General features: G+C 35.6%; 1 protein-coding gene across 1 annotated transcript in view; it reads right to left on the bottom strand.

The window, feature by feature from the left end:
* The window catches only part of LOC134753666 (fasciclin-3), a 294636-nt gene extending 271278 nt beyond the window's left edge, over positions 1-23358 (bottom strand). The window contains exon 1 of the mRNA XM_063689608.1: positions 23206-23358. The gene's annotated coding sequence lies outside the window, so the exon portion shown is untranslated. The remainder of the gene's footprint in view (positions 1-23205) is intronic.
* Positions 23359-25151: the final 1793 nt, after the last annotated feature.

Genomic DNA, 25151 nt, shown 5'->3' on the forward strand with positions numbered 1-25151 from the left:
ACAAAAGAAACAATGGCTTTTGTTTAACAGATTAGGGTCTTAGACGTAAAAATCATTTGAGAAGGTGCAGACTATATCTACCTATCTATCTACCTTTTATTTAAACGTCCAGGAGCCAGATATACTCGTAGATGGCTGATAATTAATAAGATGATTATTACCTGTAAAAGAAATTTTAATTAGTTACCATCACGCTTATAAACGCTCATCAAAACTGTTTCTGTTAAAATTTGTTTATTTTATTTTATTTATTTTACGTTTATTTATTTAGATAATAAGATCCATCTTGTTTGTTATGTTTATCTGTCTCACGGATCTGTCTGACAAATAGTAAGAGGCCACGAACACGAGCGATTTTTCAACGCGCGTTAAAAAAGCACTTGAATCCGCCCGCACGCTAAATTAGTCGAAAATCCAACAATGCTTGATAAAAAGCGCCTGCGCCATCGTGTGAATAAATAATCATAATCATAATCATTTTATTGGTAAAGCTAATTTACATGTCAGTCTGGGTACAACTTAAAAAAATTACTGGAAATAAATAATCCTTACATCATGTCATCATACACATGTATCCATTTGTGTCATTCTAACGCTTTTTTAACGCGCGTAGAAAAAGCGCTCGTGCGAATGAGGCTTAATGCCGGACAAATTCGTCAATGTATGTCGTGAATGGCACTAGGGAATGCAAACCGGTTTTTAATTGTATGGAAAAACTGGTTAATAACCGGTTATTAACTGAAATTTCTTAGAAATAAAAACCGGTTTGCACTCCCTATAAGGCACACATGTCAAAGATATAGTCTGGTCTGGCAAACATAATTTGTCAGTCAGTAAGAACCAGGAAAACTATACTTATCATCTTTTGGGTGCTAAATAGTACTAACGTAGGATTTTCCAGTGAAACCTGTGTCGAAACACTCGAAACGTCGGTAAATGAAGGTAACAAAATACATTCGCAATAGACCCGATTGTAAATGTGATTTAATATGTGTTCAAAGCGCGAAGGTTTTAAATGTTATTTTCTACTACTACTTCTACTGATACTAGTAGTTAATTTAATTATAAAATATTAATCACATTTAAAATCGGGTCTATCGCGAATTTAATTTGTTACTTTTATTTACCGACGTTTCGACACAGGTTTCACTGGTCGTGGTCGCGGCCAACTGATGTCCCAGCAAAATGTCAAAACAGAGATTTGTGTGACTACCCGACGAAAAGTATATTTAAAGATTTAAAATGTGATTAATATGTGTTCAGAACGCGAAAGGTTTAAAAGTTATATTGTAAATTTATAGCCTTATAAATCATTAATTTAATCTGTAGCCAGCCCTAACGCGGCGCCGCCACTAATGGCCCCCGGCGTCGATACGATACAATAAAGCTAAAAACTCGTTATTAATTAGCGCTCTTGATTTACCCATTTTATTTCCCGTTTTACCATGGCAACACCAGATGCAACTTCATCCATGAAATATAGTCTGTCAAACAAATTTGTCAATAAAAACGCGCGATATTTGAAATTTCTACATATGGCAGCTCGTTCTTCCAATATCGGTGTAACCCTTACATCGAACTAAAGTTTCAAAAGGGTTTCTACGTGTTGGCTTCGGCTTGTTCCTCGATGGGTAAAAACATAATGTATAACCAGCCTTACAATTTACAGTTTTTGTGCATTATTTTTATATGTGGGTAGTTTTGCATATTGTAATTTTGACAGAAGTTAATATACTGTATTTTTCCTCAGTCTTCCGTTGACCATGAACGCTGTAAACTTGTAAAGGGTTCGAAACGTCGGGATGTGTTTTAAATTCATTATTCGCGATATAATCCGTATTATAATACTTATGTATAAGCAATTCTTTTGCTGTAATGTTTCGCTTTAACGTTTTTCATCAGTCCGACAGCCTCAAGGGATTCATATGAAGCGATGGTATGTATTTAGGTCACATACAAGCATAATACCCCTTTCAACAATTTCCCGTATTTTAATTATTTCAAGTGGTTAATATTTAATTCAAAACTCGTATAGGTACATTAGGTAAATACAATCCCAAATTAGTATTAAAGCGTTTATTAAAACGTAAATGAACTCTGTAATTAACGTAATCAAACGAACCGGGAAATAATTAATAAATCCTGCAGAACGCCATCTTGTTTGAAATGTCAATAATGTGTTGCTAGCGCAAAAAATACTCCCACGCGGTCGCAGTAAGGTATAATCAAAGAACTACTACAATGGTATGGAAGAGTTCACGCTCTTTAAAAGTTTACATATTTTACCAGAGAAAATAAATGTCAGTAATAAAAATTACCTGCTGGAAGTGCTGGAATAGCCTGCTTGTAATGGCATAATTTATACTTGACAGAATTTTAATTATTAATAATATTTATTACGGGACGAGTTGGATGCGTTTCAGCGGGATTGGCGGGATCTTGCTCAGCACAGGGAGGATTGGAAAGGGAGAGGGGAGGCCTCTGCCCAGCAGTGGGACACACAAATAGGCTAAGAAAATATATTTTTTGATTTGACATTTAGATTTTTGTTCTAGAAAGTCTCTAGATTAGTATTTTTTATACAATTTTGGTGTTTGACAACCCTTTTGTGAAATTATTATTACATATTAAGTTTGGCATATTTATAATAATTTAATGGTTTTAAGCACAATAATAACTATATCAAAAGATTGCTCTGATATTTAGATTGAGTTAAGGTAATATTTGTAAAACTTGACAATTTAAAAGTGCTTGTTGCTAGGCCTATTTGAATAAAGAATATATTAACTGACTTATTAGTTTGTAGTTATTGTTATTTTGTAATGTAGGTTATTAATTTATTTTGTCTGACATTTTTAATTTCATTTCAATAATTTTTAAGCCTACCATATTTATTGTTATTTTAATTTTGTGCGTAATTTTACTTCATATGAATAGGTAGTTTGTTATCTGCAATAAATGGAACTGAATTGAAGATTCCGACGAATTGAGAACCTCCCAGAGAAATTTTGATACTGCGCATTTTTCTTCTGACAAATTTGTTCCCAGACGGGATCCTGTGCTGGCGGTAATTTGTTCCCAGACGGGATCCTGTGCTATCAAGGCGGTAATTTGTTCCCAGACGGGATCCTGTGCTATCAAGGCGGTAATTTGTTCCCAGACGGGATCCTGTGCTATCAAGGCGGTAATTTGTTCCCAGACGGGATCCTGTGCTATCGAGACGATAATTTGGCAACATAAAATGCATTTTATGATAGCTGTACCGTTATTATCAATAAATAAATAAATGCTTCGATGCCTGATTCAAGTCTACTAATACACTAAGTATCTTTGATATGCGTCGAATCATAATACCTTTTACAATACAAAAAATCCTAACCTATCAAAACATTTGTTGTCAATATTGTTATGAGAAATTGATATTCTCAATTATCTTCATTAACGAAGCATTTTAATTGAAATCCGGTAGACTGATCGTATTTTATTTCATGTACTTACCTAATTTCGTACCTAAACGTGAATATTATTTTGCGATAAAGCTACTGTTATTAGATATACTCTGGCAAGCTTACTCTGGTAACTTTGTCAGTAGAAAAATCGGCAAGTTTGCAAAATGTAGGCGCGAAGGATCGAAATTATTAAAAAGGGCCCTTTTAAGGGTTTCATACCCAAAGGGTAAAAACGGGACCCTATTACTAAGACTCCGCTGCCCGTCTGTTCGTCACCAGGCTGTATCTCATGGACCGTGATAGCTAGACAGTTGAGATTTTCACAGATGATGTATTTCTGTTGCCGCTATAACAACAAATACTAAAAACAGAATAAAATTAGTATTTAAGTGGGGCTCCCATACAACAAACGTAATTTTATAGCAGTTTTTTGCGTAATGATACGGAACCCTTCGTGAGCGAGCGTGCCATAAGAGATTGCGATCCTTTCTATACCATCCATAATTGTTTTTGGTCAGAACTGAAAACAATAATCAAATTATTGTCAATAATGTTGCCAGCACAAAACACATTCCCACAAGCGGGTAAAACAATAGTATGGAAAGCGTTCTGTGTTGTGTATAATGTTTATGTAAGATTTCGTAATTGATGTATATCTTCACGCTGAGGTGGGTTTTTGGGCCGAATTGGTTATAAGTGCCTTTCTAACTCTTTAAGCCCCTAATGATTTTGGTTAATATTTTTCTAAATTGCTCTTCAGAAATCAGAAATATTCAGAAATATTTATTTACTTACATACAGTAATGGGATGTTACATATTTATAAATGTACTGTGTATCTTGCCTGCATGCAAGCGTGCAAATCAAATCAATCTTAAAAATAATAAAAATAAATAACATATCAATGAAGCTTAATACAAATTAATAATTAAAATGTCCATTTTGTACAAATAACAATACATTCAAAACTAATTCTAACCTAGAGGCACGAAAATTAATTCTTCTCCTAGAACTGAACCGCGGCGCGCGGTCGAGGTACTCCTTTACGCTATAGTAGCACTGGTCTAGAAGCCAGTTCGTCAGGCGACGCTTAAAAAAATTGCAATCTTTATTGCAGACACGAATATTTTTTTTTTATATTCTTGTTTTTATAGGTACGAATAGAGCTAAAAACGGCCAAATAAATGCGCCGTAAACATCTAGAGTCAGACCATAGTCAGACCGAGATAAGTCTGCAACGGTTCTGATAGCACACGCAGTGCAAATGTTATTTTAAACGTCAAACTTCTATGAAATTATAATAACACCTGCACTGAGTGTGCTATCAAAATCGTTGCAGACTTACCTCGGTCTAACTACCATACAAAATCGGAAACAATAAAAGCAAAAATCAAAACGGACAGACACAGATAATTTCTTTCTCATTCCGTTCCCAAAATTTCGATTCGATTAGTTAAGTTATGTAGTATAGTGTAAACATGCATTTCTCAGGAAGTGGTTATTCTTATAATCTTTTGAGAAATAAACATCTTAAACATAAACATAAGTTTTGGAGGAAGAAAATGTCGAGAACGAAACCCCGTATTCTGAGATTTTTAACCGACTTCAATTTCATAGAAGGAGGAGGTTCTGTATTCGGTTGTGGCTGTTTTTTTTTTTTTTTTATGTATGTTCACCGATTATTCCGAGACCCGTGGTCCGATTTGAGTAATTCTTTTTTTGTTCGAAAGGAGCTACTTCCAAGTTGGTCCCATATTAATCTGGTTCTGATCTGATGATGGGATCCCTGAGGAATTGAGGGAACTCCTCAATTTTTAAAGGCACATGTATGGTGATTTGGGTGTTTTCATAAGCAACTTTAGCATTTTCTCTCGAAAACGACCAATTTGATGAATTGCACCTGATGATGATGATTGTTTTGAAGATAGTGATGATGATTTTTTTATTGTAGGATGTTCAGCGAATACTCCGAGACCCGTGGTCCGACTTGAACAATTTTTTTTTTGTTTGAAAGGAACTACCTCATAGGTGGTCCCACATTAATCTGGTGCTGTTCTGATGATGGGATCCATGAGGAATTGAGGGAACTCCTCAATTTTTAAAGGCACATGTATGGTGATTTGGTCGTTTTCTTAAGCAAATTGAGCATTTTTTCTCGAAAACCACCAATTTGATGAAGTGGAGCTGATGATGATGATTGTTTTGATGATAATGATTTCAGCGATTACTCCGGCACCCATGATCCGATTTGAGTTATTCTTTTTCTGTTTGAAAGAAGTTACCTCTCCAAGGTGTTTTCGTAATATTTTTGGTTTTGATCTGATGATGGAATCCGTGAGGAATTGAGGGAACTCCTCAATTTTTAAAGGCACGTGTGTGGTAATTTCGGTGTTTTCTAAAGTAACTCAAGCATTTCCTCCCCAAAACCACCAATTTGATGTAGTGCAACTGTAGCCTAACCACGAGTTTGACACTAAATATTCTTCGTAACTTTGTACACTAATATGCTAGTACGAGCGAGATGCATAAACAGTAAGTTACGCACACGATAGCGAATATATCAATGTCAAACTCGTGGTAAGGCTACTGATAACTTCCCTCGTATGTGTATTATGATTTTTGATGTAGGTAGTGTTGGAAACAACCAAAGAGACTGAGAGGTGAAGGTAGAGGGTATTAGTGTTTGGGGGGTTTGAGGTTGGGGGTTGAGGGGAGGTGAGTTGATGGGTCGGGGACTGTGGGGTTGGGAGTTAAGGGATCGGGGGTTAGGGTTAGAAGTTAAGGGGTCTGGGGTTAGGGGTCGGGGAATGGCGGTTGAAGGGTTGGTGGTTTAGGTGGTGGTACTATCTCCGGCTAAAAATTTTATGTTTACAGAATCAACGTTTGTAATTCCTACATATTTATCTTAAAAATAATAAATCAGTAGGTTACAAAAACTTGTCAAGTGACAACCCCGTGCCGACACTCGGAGCTCGGTCATAAAACTGCGGCGCGCAAAGAAGATTCACGGTTCGTGCGCGGTTAAAAGTTTCAATTTTGCTTGCAGGCGGCGAGTGTAGGTATAATTTTATACCTAAATCTGGCTTTTGTGAAGGACTGAATTTTCTGTACGGTAGTACTATTAGTTATTCTGTGGTTTAGGGTCGAGGGGTTCAGTGATCAGGGGTTGATGTGCTGTGAGGTTGAGTGATCACCGGGTTTGAGGGATTGGGTCAGTGGCGGGGCGGAGAATGGATTTAGTGACAGGAATGATTTCCCAGACGGACTCGAGGAAAATTCTGATTATTTAATAAAGTTTACGAATTTACAGTTAAACATCATTATGTTTTTCATTCATGCGTCACGCTCTTAACAATGTTTTAAAACTAAAAATTGAAAAATAAAAACTTTTATAAAAAAAAAGATAAACCGACTTCAAAAAGGATGAAATAAAATATTATCCTTTTTAGGGTTCCGTGTTTAAGTATATGCGTTACCAACTGATATTTTTGAAGTCGGTGCCAAGCCAAGTACTCCAAGTAGTAACAATACCAGTCAAAAATAATCAGCTTTATGTCTATAAATACCATTACAACTGTACAAATATTATAAACGTGAAAGCAATTATGTCTGCCTCTTTGTTACCTTTTCATGGCTAAACAACTGAACCGCTTTAGCTGAAATTTTGCATGAAGGTTCCTTGAATTGTTTTATATTTTGAAATGTAGTCCTCTGGATAAGCGACAGTCCCAATCCCACACTTGCGTGCTATGACTGTTCAAGAATTAGTAAGAAATGCTCTTTAAAAAAATACGACGACAAAACGTATTAGATTTACACTAACGTGCCGACAAGCATGGTACGAACTGCGCCAAGAAGGTTCAACCGTGTGTTCTGTTCTGAGGTGTACAGAAAGTTCGTTTATTGTCGTCGTGTACGCTGCGTCTTACATAGGCGAACACTCGCGAACGCGAAGCGAAGCGACGCGGCACGGCGCGGCCGGCCCAAGGCGTTCGCGTTCGCAACGAGATCGCCCTCGTAGGACACTTCTATATCTATGTATCTTTATCGAATTGCACCAAAATCATTATGAATATATGGTTTAAAATTTGGCTTGGCACCGACTTCAAAAATATCAGTTGGTAACGCATATACTTAAACACGGAACCCTAAAAAGGATAATATTTTATTTCATACTTTTTGAAGTCGGTTTATCTTTTTTTTTATAAAAGTTTTTATTACGCAGAATTTTTCGCCTAAGCTGCAGTTGCCCTTATTCCACTAATTTTAGAAGCCGCCCCCGTCAGCGCGAAGGAGACCGTTCCCTACAATTCTCAAATTTGAGAAGGGGCTCAGCTGGCCTTTCCTAAAGCCTTTATAAGCTAAAAACCAATCAATCAATCAAATATTTATTAGCTATAAGCACAGTTGCATGCATGCAAATACAGTTCAATTCACTTAAATTACAAAATAACACAGAGAAAAACAAACAATACCTAATATTGAATGTACCTAAAGCACGCCTCAAACAAACAACTCGCACGCCTTTTTTTATGTGTGTTAAAATATTTAATAAAATTCCTAGCGATATAAACACTAACACACTACACTATATGGATCTATTACGAATCGTAATGATCTCCTTACCACTAAAGGGGCCCACTGACTATCAGTCCGCCGGACGATATCGGCCTGCCAGTTGTTCGGAACTGTCAAATTTTTGTTCTAACTGACAGGCCGATATCGTCCGGCGAACTGATAGTCAGTGGGCCCCTTTAACTTAGCATTTAAAAATCTCGCTTATACAGTAAAACAAATATTCCGCAAATAAACAACCATTCATTCATTCATTCAAAGCACAAAGTAAATAGGTACCTCTAATTATAATTAATATTTATTACGAGTACATACTAAAAGAACAAACCCAGATAATCTAACATATTATTATTATTATGTCTAACGAAATTGCTTACAAGTAGGAACTCATAATAATATTTGTTTAGGCATAAACGTATTATTATTGCTTTTTGTATATAAGAGTCTCGTATTACGTTATACATGAATTGTTAGTCTGCACAACCTATATACATATTGCGATTATTCCGAACCAATAAATAAGGTACCTAAAAACATCTTTCAGACACATTTTGAGAGTAAAAACTATTCACGGGTAACTAAGTATACTTTTTAGGGTTCTTTTTTTATACCACGTCGGTGGCCATCAAGCATACGGCCCGCCTGATGGTAAGCAGTTACCGTAGCCTATGGACGCCTGCAACACCGGAGATATTACACGCGCGTTGCCGACCCTTTAAAAACCTCCTTTCTTGAACACTCTTTTTTTGAAGAACCCCATACTGTAGCCCCTCGGGAAAACCTCGGCAGGGAGCTCATTCCACAGCCGAAGCGTACGCGGGAGGAAATTCCTCTTAAACCGTACAGTACGCGACCATTTAGGTGCTAGGGTGTGAGGAGATTCTGTACCCAAAGGGTAAAAAACGGGACCCTATTACTAAGACTCCGCTGTCTATCTGTCACCAGGCTGTATCTCATGAACCGTGATAGTTAGACAGTTGAAATTTTCACAGATGATGTATTTCTGTTGCCGCTATAACAACAAATACTAAAAGCAGAATAAAATAAATATTTAAGTGCTCGACTCCGACTCGCACTTGGCCGGTTTTTTATGATATAGGGGGAGGAAAACGATCAGAGGAATCGCCAGGTGGTCAGCAATTTACCGTCGCTCACGCTACACCAGAGGGGTTACATATGCGTTGGCGGCCTTTAAGATGGGAGTACACTTTTTTCTTGAAGGTCGTATCGGTTCCAAAATACCGCGGGCACATTCATAATATAAAACACGATATCTATATCTACCCACCTTTCCTAATTAGTATTATGTGAAAGGGACGGATAATGCCCGTACTTTACCTTCATTAGATCCAAACCATTCAAAGTAAAACATATTCATTCCACAAACCTATAGAAATGCGTCTTTTATACAAAAGAAAACACATTATTCCTGGATTTGCGAACAAATTGCTCGGAACATATTAATTTCCTTTCATATCATAAAAGAACTCATAATAAACCGTGTTTTTGTTCGAAATTCGAATATTCGTGTTCGTTATATTTTCATGGCGGTTACTATGTGTCCAATAAAAGCTGTGCCAATTAATTCATTGCTGTGAGCGAATTTTACTGTTTCAGCAAGCATAACAGTCTTAGAATTCGATAACTATTAAATTACAAAAATTTAAAACCCCCTACGTTATATGCCAAAAAAACAATTTTATGCCATAAATGCGTTACAAAATGGAAAAGAGCTAATATTCTTCAAACTGCTGGATCGATTACGATTAAACTTTGCTGGCTGAATGATGCAATTGTTGGTCAACTAGGCCCGCTGAATTAGCGTTAGTGTTTCTGTTTTGTAAGTTTCATCTGATATCTTATGTATTTGTATATTGTATGTATTTATATGAATATTATATACACCGATATAACAAAACTTCCGTGACACATAGACATACTAAAATTAATAATTATAAAAAAAAATTTAAAAAAAAAATATTATATTTGTTTTCGACTTAAAACACGTGAGTGACCCGTTATTAATATATTTAATACACCGATATATGAATGTATGTCTATGCCTATGTATTATTTAAGTATATTACTTGTATATAATGTAATGGCAAATGTAATGACGCCTACAAATTCTCTGCTTTGCCCGAAGGTTGACTGTAGAGAATGCCTCATAGCGTTAAGTCCGCCTTTTGTACGATTGTATTTTCTTTTGTGCAATAAAGATTAAATAAATAAATAAGAACCACCGCAAGGAATAAACTCGCTTTCATGTAAAAAAAAAACGTATCAATATCGGTCCATCCGTGATGATGATGGCAAAGACCAGACATTGGCATCAAACATAATTATAGCACCCATCTTTTTAAATAAATAAATAAAATAAATACATATTATAGGACATTCTTACACAGATTGACTAAGTCCCACGATAAGCCCAAGGAGGCTTGTGTTATGGGTACATTGGGTACTCAGACAAAGATATATATAATATAAATACTTAAATACATAGAAAACACCCATGACTCAGGAACAAATATCTGTGCTCATCACACAAATAAATGCCCTTACAGGGATTCGAACCCAGGACCATCGGCTTCACAGGCAGGGCCTTTTACGTCAAGGGTTTAAAATAAACCGTTGCATATTTTAAAAAAAACTTTTTATTTTTCAAAGTTTTCTAACAATTCTTTCACATTGCAAAAGCAACCCCGCACTCAGAGAGCAACGTTTTTATAAAAAGTAAAAAAGACCGCCATTTCCAAGGCTGAATCTTATCTTTGCCACCTCGTGAAAAAGAAAAAACATTGGAAGAAATAGAGTGAACTGGGCGGGAAAATATGTTGCGGCGGTCAAGCGCGAGTCGGGTTTTCTCATGGGTTCAGTAGCAACCAAGCAAGGGCGGATCTAGAATCTACCGCGAAAAACGAAGTTTCATTGACTGCCTCTCTATCACTTGCATATTCGAGCTATAGAGAGAAAGACAACGAAATTCCGATTTTCGCGTCAGGCCCCGAGCTATATAGGGAGGGTCGCATGGTCAAATTCTAATTATTTTTCGCAAATTAAAAAAATATCTACTGTTGCCCAAGGGGGGGGTCCATGACCCTTTTATATTTAAATAGTATAATAAGATATAATAATGTTTTAGAATTATGTTAAATTAAGATAATAGGCAAAAATATAAAGGGTGGCTAAAAATAAGTGCATTCCTGTTGCCAGGGAGGTTTTGGGATTATACAGAGCAACTTTTACTATCGGACCAATCACGAAATCGCGAAAAAAATTGACCCTCCCATAGAAAATGGACCAGACAAAATGTATGAAATAGCCAAAATTTTTTTCGCGATTTCGGGGTTCGGCGCAAAACCTCCCAGGCAACGAGAATGCACTTATTTTTAGCCACCGTGTATAATATGCACCAAAAACTTCAAACCATTTAAATCTCTCAATGTCATATTTCGTTTTACTATACTACTGAACCCGAATTTATAAAAGATCAGGTAATTTTACCAACATTTTCGATTGATGAATATTCAATTTCATCTAAAAGAACAATTTAGGAACCCTGAAAAAACATCAGTCACTGCGTGGAAAATGGGAAAACATTTTCAAAATACTAGCAACACTGAAAACCACTTCAAAGGAAACGCAACTTTATATTTATTACACAAAGTTTAAATTCGAATGCAAGGAAAAACTTTGAAGGGAGTTTTTCAAGGTAACTTACAAGTTTTTTTTTTCTTTTGTTTCTTTCGCTGGATTCCCGGGCAAATTGGCCGAAAGTTCAATTTGAAGGTGCGAATAAATGGAAAAATTGTTAAATTAGTTTACTTCGCTCGCGTAGCAATTTCCGTTTGATTTGAGGAATTTTGTAGAATATTGGAAAGATTTGTTTTATTGATGTTGTAAAATTGTAATCGTAAAGTTGAAATGTTTGATTCGTCTAATTTTGAGTTTCGCCAATCAACTTTGAAATCTTAAACTTCGAATTCATCTGTACTGTATTGAGTTCACCTTCACATCATACTAATACTAAGTAGTTAATGGGTCAAATTTCTTTTCGTTGTCTCGTTTTTGTCCCCAAAAAATGTGACGGAGTTAAGCTTTTTGTATAGCCCCCTCCAAAAGTCCACACTCGTGCGCGAATCGCGGCGCGAAGCCGCGAACGTGAGTCTGCAGTCGATTTCGCAGATCTGCGAACTAGCCTCCACACTAGCGTTCGCGCCTACGCGCCGCGATTCGCGCACGAGTGTGGAGTGGGGTGAAATTTAGTTTTTAATTTTTCTCACGAGAATTATAATCATCAGCTAGAGAGACATGCAACAGCACTAAGCTTTTTTTATTTATTAGATAAAATTAAATACAAAAATAGAAGCGTGACAGAGTGGTCAGAAACAAGACAACGAAAAGAATAGGGTATTTGACTACTAGTCAAATCAGTTTCTTTTTTCGAATTGTTAAAACGATTTTGCTACTATGGAATTTATATGAAACACTAGCAGGTGACGTCACGATCAAATTACATACTCTTTATAGTTTTATACGGGTTTTAAAATAGAAATTGTGTCTAAAAAATAACTGCTGTCTACGTTTCTCTATTAATCTTCCGGTGCTTTATTTCATGCATGGTGTAATATAATTTATTTTAAATACAGTCAAATATATTTTGACCCAGATACTTTTCACTGTACATCATCATCATTCTCCTGGCGCATTCCCTATTTGGGGTCGGCCCTCCTGATACTTGATCGCCACTTGTTGCGATCTTTAGTCATTGCTGGCGTAAGGCCTAGCTCCGTCATGTCCTTGGAGATGGTTCTAGTCCAGTTGGTTGGCGGGCAGCCTCTGCCTCTCTTGCCCTCGTCTATAGCCATAACTAGTCTCGTCATGTGGTGTTCGTCTCTGCGCATTACATGGCCATACCAGCGTAATCGGCCCTCCTGCATCTTATGATGTATCTCTGCAACTTTAAAAGTGCCTCGGATACTTTTCACTGTACATAAATTTATTTATTTTAGACACGCACTCTCGCGCGCACGCACGCACACTATCTTTTTGTATTAATTTGTAATTTGTAAGCTAATTATCTAAGTACGTTTATGACTCCACGAATTAAAAAAAACTGGAGACCTCGGCTGGCTCATTCCTAGGGCAAATAATTTTTATTTTAATGTTAGTTTAGTTTTAATTTGTTTAGATAATATGTAGTTTTAATGTTTTTTTATGCTTAGATATTTATTTATTTAATTTTAATTATGCGTTTTTACTTTGTAATGTGTGGACCTATGTTGTCATTATCTAAGTTAATTGTTATACTGTATTTATGTACTGTATCTGAAATAAGCGATTTGAGTTGATCTAATTCCAAAAACCCACCCTGTTGTATATGTCTGGCAATCAACCCCCAACGAGTCGACATCTAACGTAGTTAGACTAGTTACATTAGTTAGTTAGAGTTAACTAAACTAGTTGTGGACCCCTACTGGCTAATTTAGTTAAAATAACCGAGTTGTGGTAATCATGTTTACTATGTTGTCGTTAATATCCTAAGTCCCGATGTCCTTTTAAAAGAACAAAATCAAATCGAATTTGAATTATAACGGAATGAACAGGTTTCAAATTCAGAACTGTAAAACGGGCCAAGTGCGAGTCGGCTTTGCGCACGAAGGGTTCCGTACCATTACGCAAAAAACGGCAAAAAAATCACGTTTGTTGTATGGGAGCCCCGCGTAAATATCAATTTTATTCTGTTTTTAATATTTGTTGTTATAGTGGCAACAGAAATACATCATCTGTGAAATTTTCAACTGTCTAGCTATCACGGTTCATGAGATACAGCCTGGTGACAGACGGACAGCGAGATAAACAGACGGACAGCGGAGTCTTAGTAATAGGGTCCCGTTTTTACCCTTTAGGTACGGAACCCTAAAAATGACCCATTCTGAGAGGAGAAGACAAATTACTTTATTTGTTGTTTCTGTATTAGTTAAGTATAGTGGAGCTACCTACTGAAAGATGTGATGATTGAGCTCAACGTGGCAAAAATTAGAAACTCAAATAAATGTACAAAATTTTAAAGACCTCAAAAAAGGCTTATTTAACCGTCCATAATTCGATGCCTTAAAATCAGGTTTTAAAGAGTAACCCAAGATAACGTCGCCATGGCAACCAGTGACAAGAAAAAGTTCACCCATAACCAGGGGTAGGAAACTGGAGCGTTCGGGCTTTTTCGGCTCCGCTCGGCTCTACTCAGCATTGCTCCGAGCAATTATTAGGGTTGGCACAACTTGACGTCCCTTTGCGTGTACGACCACAGATAAAACAATACCCTGAATTTTGACAACCCTAAATAGCCGAAAGGGATAGTACCATACATAAGATAGGGACAGCGTTATTCGACCCTGAATCGCTGTCAAACTTCGGTTTTGTAGGAAGTGTCCTTACTGTACGGTAGTACTATTACTTATTTTGTGCTATAACCCCAGGTTTAGACAATTTTCATGCCAGAAATCGAAGTATAAACGAATGTACTAAATACTCAAAATAAACTTTCCTTTTTACCGATCGATTTCCATTAAGGAAAGAGCCAAAGAGGTAATAACTTAAAGAGGCCGGAAGTTGTTTGCGTGTCTTGAAACCGTTACATACCGACTAACGGTAAGTATACGATCAAAATGGTGGAATGCAAAATTGCAAATGGGAATTGACCTTGAAGTCTAAATTCAAAATGGCGACTATGAAAAAGTGTTGCCACAGTTCGATTTCAAACCCCCTAAAACTTTTTTTTTGATATACAGGATGGCCAAAAAATTTGTGCATTCCCGTTGCCAGGGAGGTTTTGGGATTATACTGAGCAACTTTTACTATGGGACCAAGCGGGAAATCGCGAAAAAAAATTATACCCTCCCATAGAAACTGGACCAGCCAAAATGTATTTTTTTTATGAAATAGGAGGCAAACGAGCAGACGGATCACCTGATGGTAAGCGATTACCGCCGCCCATGGACACCCGCAACACCAGAGGGGTTGTAAGTGCGTTGCCGGCCTTTCAGATGGGAGTACGCTCTTTTCTTGAAGGTTTGAAGGTCATATCGGTCCGGAAATACCGCAGGCCAGCAGCAGCAGCAGGCAGGCAGGGTGTATGAAACAGCCAATTTTTTTTCGCGATTTCGGAGTTGGTCCCATAGTAAAAGTTGCTCAGTATAAACCCAAAATCTCCCTGGCAACGGGAATGCAAATAGTTTTTGGCCACCCTGTATAATGTTAAGACATGAATTTACAAACTATAGTTGGTCAAACTAAATTTACTGCTTGCTGCTGCTTATTTACTGCCGTAAGAACAAAAAAAACTATACTCATCCTTTTCTTTTGAGTGCCAGTACTAGTGTAAGACAAAGATAGTATGAGTCTCTTTGTCTACGTCTGAAATGAGACAGTCCTTTGACAAACTATATGTATTAGATTTATTTAAATTTTGAGGATGTTTGAACTGTATTATTTATAAAAAAACATTTAATTTATCAAAGTTAATCTCGTTTTTTAATAAATAACTTTACTCATTTTCATTTACTTACATTTAGTATTATAAATGATGTTTAAATAGAAATTTATTTTAAAGAGCTGAATTTTATTTACTTTCGGCAAATTAGAATCTGATTGTAAATATGCGTAGTAAAAATGTTTCCATTGCTTATTAAAACAGTACTTACCTAATAAAATTAAACACCAAAATGTTTGAGATCCTGTTCTCGTGTTTATATTGACACAACTGCGGTTTGAGAATTATATTTTTGTTTTCGTAATGAAATATAAAATAAGTACGTATTTTCTGTTCAACAGTCAACAGTAATCCTTAATAATTTCCAATCGAAGAGATATGAAATTATTTGTAAGCAGTAATAAAATATTTATTACGGTAATATGACATGAAAATAAATATTGATAGTTTAATACTTCAGAACTTTCCCGTGAAATGCTGCCATAATGTCCATTGTCCAGTCTTTAAATGTCTTATCCGACGTTATAGAAATAAAGACTTTTTAGGGTTCCGTACCCAAAGGATAAAAACGGGACCCTATTACTAAGACTCCACTGTCTAATTGTCTATCTGTCTGTCACCAGGCTTTATCTCATGAACCGTGATAGCTAGCTAGTTGATTTTATCAGATGATTGTATTTCTGTTACCGCTTTAATAACAAATACTAAAAAGTATGGAACCCTCGGTGGGCGAGTCTGACTCGCACTTGTCCGGTTTTTATAGAAATAAAGTCTTTTTTATAGGAATAATGCTTCAGCACCATTAATATCAACTGTCATAAAGTACGTTCGCTCGGGTTTGAATTCATTGTTTGGAAGAAAAGTTAAGGAAAAAGGTAAAAGCAAAAGCTTTAAATAATGTATTAAGGTGCTAGGTTTTTATATTTTACTGACGAGGTATTTCTTTATTATTAATCAATTACTCTGGTTTTATTTTTTCTGGTTTTGACGACCCTGCCTATGAAGCCCAAAAAAAGTGGTGTTTAAGTGTTTGCATATCGTTGTCTGAGTACCCACATCACAAGCGAAATCATTCTTAAATACGGTGACATTTCAAACATTCATCCGCCATTTTGTAATTTTTTGGCAATTTAGGCATCGAAGGCACAGACTATTCGGTATTCAGCCACAATTGAAAATAATTTAAAAATATTTGAAACGGCTATATAATTAATCAAATTAAATATTTTGAAGCATACAAAATAAAAAATAAACAATTATAAAAGTCAGTATTTTCAAAGTAAAACTCATTGATACCTAACTTGGTTCGTATAAACTAGTGACATAATAAAAAAACCTATAACTCACAAGTGAGCTTTAGCTTTTTTTCAGAACCCCTAACTCCCGCGGGAACAATATAGGCCTGTGTTCTTCAGTACACCTGCATGAAATAAGTTTTTTTGAGCAAGTGTGATGAAAAGAATTTAATTTCCGACCCATTTCGTGCCTTTGTCACAGTGACAACAAATGACAATCAAATAATATTGATTAAGAAATATTATGAAAGTCACTTCGCTGTGTGCTGTGTCAAAATACAAAATGGGTAGGAAATTAAATTATTTGACTGTAACGTTCGAAAATAGACTACAGCAACAATACTGCTGCAGTAATGCGGTGCGACATTACTTCCTCCTATATTGCTGCCGCAAATGTCAAAATCGATATTGATATCCGGATTTTTTAAATTAGAGACAGTAATGTTGCGCTGCAATGCTGCTGCAGTAATGTTGCCCACTGCATTACTGCAGGAAACGTCAAATTTAATGTAAATTTATGGCATTAAGTCCGCCTGTTGTACACTTTTTATGTGCAATAAAGTTTAAAATAAATTAATTAATTAATTAATGTCTTAATAAAATTACCTTTTTGACGTAGGAGTCACAATAATATTAAATTGGCGTGTTTGAATTCTATAGGAATATAAATCCAACGTTTTAACTTATTAAACTGCTTTCATCTGAATTCAGTGATTTTGCTTAATTAATAATTTCGTAATTTTGTCCCAAATTAATTGCTAGTAATTTTGTCCCAAATGAATACTCTCATTCAATAAATATTTAATTACTTTGTGAGAGTGCAATGCGTATTTTATGCCTCTAATTTCGTTATAAATTGTGTTTCCCTGATATTAAATTGACAGTTCGATTGACCACCGTAAAATTAGGCAACCAAACGAAGGAAATACAGGCGAAATACTTCGTGTATAAGCAAATTTTGACACAGTTGTAGGGAATGGTGTATTAAACAACATACTAAAAGTACCCGAGGGTGGGGGTGAAGCTAATGGGCAGGAGGGGTGTTTAAAAGGTCCCTTTTATAGTTTTTCTAAAATAATTCTTAAACGGTGGCCTTTAGCAAGAAATACTCTATTACATAAGTAATCTAAATAAAATTTTCTACAAAAAAGGTTTAGTACATTTTTTCGCTAGGATCAATATTTCAAAATTTATTAAAGTGGGAAAGTTTCTTATAATTTGTTGTCGTTTTTTTAGTTTATCGTAAATAACTCGTAAACCGTAGCACATAGCAAAAAAAATCTTGTGCGATAATCTATATTAAATTTCCTACAAAACAGATAATATCAAGGATAGATATAACTCCGTATTTTTATAAATATTTATTTTTAGTTTTAAAGTGTGTCGACAGATGGCAGTGAATTTACTGGGGTTACAAAATTTACTATGACAGTACCGCTCTAGTATAAGTTACTCTATGATAATATATACAGGTTGTCGCAAAAATACCACATCAAACTGACACTGGAGGTATAGGACACCCCTTGTTTAACTACTAAAATATACAAAGGTTTTTGGTGGGATCTAATTCTGTTCATTCATTTCATTATTTTTGTGTTCTCATATTATATTATATGAACTTAATTTATTATATTTATTCCACAATAACAATTACATCACATACAAATTACATTTAAAATACAATAACTAATCTTAAATTAAAATAAAACTAAAACCTTATAAAATAAATTAGAACTAACTAAAAAAGTCCCCCAGATCTGATCCCTGCGGAAGGGTGCCCATAATGCTGGCTACATTCCCCCGCTGAATAGCAATTATATTAAACTCGAATTCACACGTTACAGTAAAAAATGACACAATCAATAAACATGTCATAATCATTTTAATGTTATATACGAACTGAATAATGCTTGACATGTAATATTTAAAAATATTATGAATAAATGTCTATCTATGACATATAGTTGGTCCAGCAAATCTTGTCAGTAAATAAGAACAAAAAAAACTACACTCATCCCCTTCTTCTGGGCGGCAGCACCAGTGCAAGACAAAGACAGTTTGACTCTCTGCTTCTACGCCCGAAATGAGACAGTCCCTTGACAAACTATATCTACCTACTTACACACTAACTGCAAAAATCTATCATGTCATGAACAAGACAGATATAGTCATGTTATGTATTATTCTGAGTGTTATGTCAAATAACTAATAGGCGCGTAATTCGGTTTCTATTGGACGATAACCCTTCGCGCCATTTTTTAAATTTGCCACTTTTTTCTATTGACGGAAATGGCTTAACAGACTATAGATGCTAAAATCATAGACACCTCGATTTAGTTTTATTGCCTGTTAAAAATATAGTTGGTCAAACCAATTTGTCAGTCAGTAACAACCAGGAAAATTATACTCATCCCTTTCTTTTGGGTGCTAGTACTAATGTAAAACAAAGATAGTATGATTCTCTCTGTCTATGTCTGAAATAAGACAGTCCTTTGACAAACTATATTTCGACTGCATCATGTGTGCATAAAACAATGACATTGTGACATTGTGAGGCGTGGAGTTTACGTGTGGATTTTGAACAAAGGAATCACGAAAATAACAACTATCTGCCTATGCTTAGGTATTTCTAGCACAAAAGAATTGCTAAGCTTTAATTTTTGAGATCACAGACGATGACATCAAGGATAAGGGATACATGGCTACAATACAATCACTAAAATGGGGCATTTTCTATGAAAAGGGACCTTATTGTCGATGGCGCTTACACCGCACAGCGTCGCGCGGCATTGTATTTATATCGGAACATCGTTTATAATGGCGTAAGCGCCATCGACAATAAGGTCCCTTTTCATAGAAAATACCACAAATAAATTCTTAGCTACCTATTATATAAAAAAAAACTTTGAAAACCGAAAATGTCATTTATTCTAGTGATCACCAATTTACACTTTTGAAAAAGTACATAAAAGCAAAGTAGCTACTAGCTACCGATCAAAACAGAATATATTCATAAAATAGAATTAAACAAAATACTAACGAAAACTATTTATTGTGAAGGACCATTATGAAGTCTGAATTAAACGAATTTTATTTTATTTTTATTTTTATTGTCAATTTTTAATAGCAGTAGCATTAAACACTATGCAAAAAACAAGTAAATAACACAGAGAGATACAGTAAATATATACAAAGACGAACTTATCCCCTTATGGGATCTCTTCCAGCTAACCTTTAAGCAACTGAGAGAGATACATACGAAAAAGATACGATTTTGTAGTTATGAAAAGAAAAAACAAAACGCAAAAAATGTTGCAAGGATAAAATCAAAATATCCCCGAAATTGGGCAACGAACATTAAATATTCTAAGAACGTTTCAAAGATGTTGCTTGACTAAACAATGCTAATTACGCATTTCTGCATTTAAATTGAGTTTAATTTTGTATCTTATATAAAAGCGTATTGAATTAATTCTTAAAACCGGTTCAACTGGTTTACCTATTTGAAACATACTGGAATCAGGATATCGATACACTGCCCACGTTTTATAGGGCCACCATTATATTAGGCGAGGTGGGTCATTTTATTAAGTTGTACAGTCGCCATCAGATATATCAGACCGAGGTGTTAACAATATCTGAACACGCACTCTAACGCCTTGACAATAGAGGCGTGTTCAGATATTTTTGAGCACCTCGGCCGCTCCGATATATAGAATAGAATAGAATAGAATAGAATACTTTATTCGTAAACACACACACAGACAATAGACATACATTAAAAGAACATGAAAATAAAGTGTCACGAAATGGCCCCATCTCAGCATGCTGCTGGCGACTTCCAGCGCTGATCTTCCGATGAGACCATCAGGTGAGAATCACGGAAGGTAACAGACAAAAAGAAAGCAACATAAAAGAAAGAGACATAAAATATGGCGAAAAATAAAATTACACATCGTTTACACAAACTAATACAAAAAGAGATACAATATGACGACATAAGAACATAACATAAGTACATAACATTAAGTTACACGGATCAACCGACCGAACATGTGCCGGTCCGGTCGGACCATATCGTGGCGCGACATTAAGCGTGCATAACTAGCGCCAGTGGTGGCTACATGACATTAAATTCAATGAAAATGACAGAATTGACAAACAAGCATAAATATAGAAGTGAAGTGAGTGAATCTAATATTTTATTAATTGTAATCCGTTATTGATCATGAAAACCATAAAACAATGTTATAAAGTTGACTAACATAAACAAAACAAACAAGAAAACATATAATGACACACAGACAAAAGGATGGCATGTCTGGAATGATTCTACAACCCATCTCGGGCAGTCTTTTCGTCGTTCGATTGGTGTCAACTCCAAAGTGGAAGGAACAAAAACATTGTGGTAAGTAACAATAGCAATAGCAAAAGTCTAGACTACAGACAACTTGTTTCTAATCTGCAGGTTTCCTGGCTAAGCTGGTGACTAAGCAGATACTGTTTAAGTTTTGTCCTGAAACTATGTATACTTTGCAGGTTCCTAACTGGGGGCGGCACGTTGTTCCAGCAGCGGGACGCAGAATATTTAAAGCTTCCTCGGAAAGCGGCTGAGGCATGACGCGGCGTCAACAGATGAATCCCACAATCCCGGCGTTCGCGGAGCTTCGTGCAAGATAATTTCTTGAAGAGATATGCAGGAGTTTTATAGTTCAGTACGCCAAAGAGCAAACAAGCCAAGTGTAGTTTACGGCGGTGTTGCATTTTAAGAATCCCATGGCTATATATCTGATGGCGACTGTACTACCCTTTTTTGTAAATCGATTTTTTTTTGTTATTTCTACTCAAAATCAAAGGCTCTTTCTATCCTAATAGGAGAAGTGTCCAAAAATTTCCATACATTTTTCGGTCCTTCCGTTACGGTCATACAAAGAAAAAATGATAATGGGATGAAAATAAAAATCTCGGGACACTTTTTTTCTCTTATTACGATCGAAAGAGATCGTCATTCTAATACCAAATTTAAAAAAAAAAAGACTAGTGTCCTTACTTTAAATATGGCCCAGCTGAGTTTTGGGACTAAAACAAGTTTATATGTGGCTTTCCAAGCAGAAGGGTCGTTATGCTTCAAGAGCAATGAGGACCTTTTTACCTGAAATTCCAACATATATAACAAGAGTGAATAGGCTAGTGATAGTTGTTACTGAACCGGCGAGCTCCATCTTAGGCCCTGTCTTCACTTTCCATCAGGTGTGACTAGGGCCAATCGCCGATCAGTTTATAAAAAAAAAAAACTAAAAAAAAAAAAACTGATAGAATGGTCCCTTCTCTGGTTTCTTGATTGATATTCTATTCTATTCTATTCTATTACATCAGCTTTGCAGCCAAACCTAAAACGTAGTGATTATATGCTCTGAACAAGTTTACAACTAGTTCGTAGCTGACCGTAAGTTTTTCAACCGCTTCAGTAAAACGGTATAGCTATAGTGCCTTTAAAATTAACTTTCCCTTCGCAAGATTCAAGAATCAATGAGTCACTGATGCAAGCCTCGGAAGGTTGAATGCCTTTCCGAATCGTGTCGATAAGTTGTACAATGAATGTGTCTATCTATCTCAATAAGCGGTTTTATTTGAATATCGTAATCATTACTGTATCGATTCAATAGCGAATCGATATAAAAACTCGTTTCGTTGTAACTTTCGTTCTTTATTTTCGCTTTTGTGTTTCAATTCATGGGAACATTCACACCGCAAGCATTTTTTATGCGAGTTCGTTTACCCACACTTTATATTTGAGAAAAAAACTCGGAAACCGCCGATTCTGTTCTCCGTAACCATAAATAATGTGTTAAAACTAAACCACTTTTTCTTTGTGTATTCAAACCAATAATAGAAGCGTAGTAACAAAAATAGTTTGACAAAGACTAATATTCGAGAACTACTTTCTTTATATCAATATTAAAATGACTAAGCTCCGAGTCAGAACTCGTTTCATTTCTTTTTTCATACGTGGCTGTATCAGACGCAGTCAAAGTCAACTTGTTTTTTTTTTCACAGGTCATATCCCAAAACGCAACAATAGATGCGGTCAGCTAAAAAAAGCAGGTAGATGAGTGTACGTGTTTTTATCAACCTGTCGAGGAAACCAATCCAAATCAAGATAAAAGAAAGATTAAATATTTATTCACACAATGAAACACCATACGCAATATTTTTGAATGTATCTATATACTACGGGGTCCTAGTACCGTCACATAAGCCGAGTGCTTGTTTGCTACACAAAAAAACTGACGCTCAGTGAAAGACGCGTTCAAGATTTAAAATTACTCGACTAAGTTTCCGAACTTTTATTTTTGTTTTACACTTAAAGTAACTTTTTTAAAATAAATTACCTGTGATAATAGTAAATCCAACACACACACTATAAAACACTGGTAGGCCACACCTAGCACTTTCAAATAATAACCGGTTTCGTAAAGTTACGCGGCGGAGCGACGTGGCTCCGCGATGGACGCTGAGAACGAACTGAGGGTAAAGTTGCGAGGTGTTGCTAGCGGATAGATTCGGATTGGAGGGATTTTTGTGGGTTTTGGGGGAATTGTTGTTATAATTTACAGTCACCGGAGCGAACAATATTCCTACAATTATACATAATCTACTCTATTGGCAAGACCTAACAAAATTTGCCTACTTTGCTCCAAAATTCAAAATTAAATTTAAATTTTAAAATTGTTATATTGTGGTAGATATGTTGATATAAATGCCGATTAAAAGTGGACCATCACTCACTACTATTATATAACGTAGCGGTATATACAAAAAAAAACACAAATGAGATTGTGATATCGTTTCGTTCGTTTGTTTATGTGATATAAATTTACATTCATATAAGGTAAGATGGGGTAAGACTAACATAGTTTATTTTGCTCGGGGCATGACTAACAGTATGAGGATCCCATACAAGTGATAGTCTTACAGTTTTTAATTGTTCACGGTTAGTTTCACTAGACTTATACGTCAAAATATCAGGAGCTCGAAAACAATACAAAAGGTAATCAACCTGTTTCCCGTTTTTACCCTTTGGGCACGGAACCCTAATAACTGTTGAATTCTGAAAAAATAAATATATTGTAAAATTTTATTTATTCGAACGAAACATTTTTACTTAAGTATTCATAATTATGAAAATGTAACGAAGGTTTCTATATGTGGGTGTGGATGACGGTATTTCTTTATTGCAATAGAAGAAACATTTAAATTAATATCCCTATGAAATGCAACTTTTATACAATAAGATAAGCAATGTCCTTTTTCCGATTTGGACTAGTGTGTCGTATAAGATGGTTTACGCTTATAAATATAAGTAATCCCATTGACCGATTACAGAGACAAACACAATAGTATAAAACGTACAATATTTTCCTAACAATTTAACTATTTTTTTGTTTGCTCAATTTCGATCTATTAACAATAACTGTAAACTAAACTTAATTTTAAATTTAAGCTAGTTATTAATTTAGTTTAGTAGTACCACTGTATATATCTTTTATGTACCTAAATAAATGAGTTTAACTTAAATAAATAAATTTACAATAACCTAAATTACAAGGAAATAATAATTAAATCTAAAAATAAAACAAGACCTAAACAAACAAGTAAAAAAGAAAAAAATAACCATTGATCAAATTCCCCTAATTCGCCCCATTTTCCCTACGCTGGCAACCCGCCGCCCACAACTTTCGAGTCCGTTCGGTCATCTCCGCCACCTCTCGTGCATTCTCGGGACCAGACAGAAATAATCGTGACACTAAACAATGTCCTAAGTGATCGGCATTTGATGTGGACTTACGCCTTTTTGACGATTACGGGTTTTAGTAACTTAAAGAATATCGTAAGTGACTGTTATTTGCTTTGGACTTACGCTGTTTTGTAAAGATTTAGAATAAGCACGATGCAACGAAGACAAAAGTGGAGCGTCTTAACTGTTTACTAGTTTTATATTACGGTAAGATTATTGGAAGGTATTAATTTTGGATGTCTCGCTGATTTATTTATATTAACTTTTTTTTTATACAGGGCTGTCCCAGAACAATCATGTCACATAAGGTCCCTTTTCATAGAAAATGCCCCATATAAATAAATAAATGTTTTGGATCTGGGGGTATGTCCTTAAACTCCGTCCAAAAGAGAGGTGTGGGCACTGTGAATGTCATCTTGCTTTGTGTGGTAGGGCACAGCACAGCCGTGTGCTTGTTTGCCACCGATAAGAAATCAGAAATATTTGTGCCATTTTCAACCAAAAGGGTACTTACTTATTGTCGCTTGTCATTAAGGCGCT

This window comes from Cydia strobilella, chromosome 27, assembly GCF_947568885.1.
Source record: "Cydia strobilella chromosome 27, ilCydStro3.1, whole genome shotgun sequence".
Classification (NCBI taxonomy): domain Eukaryota; kingdom Metazoa; phylum Arthropoda; class Insecta; order Lepidoptera; family Tortricidae; genus Cydia; species Cydia strobilella.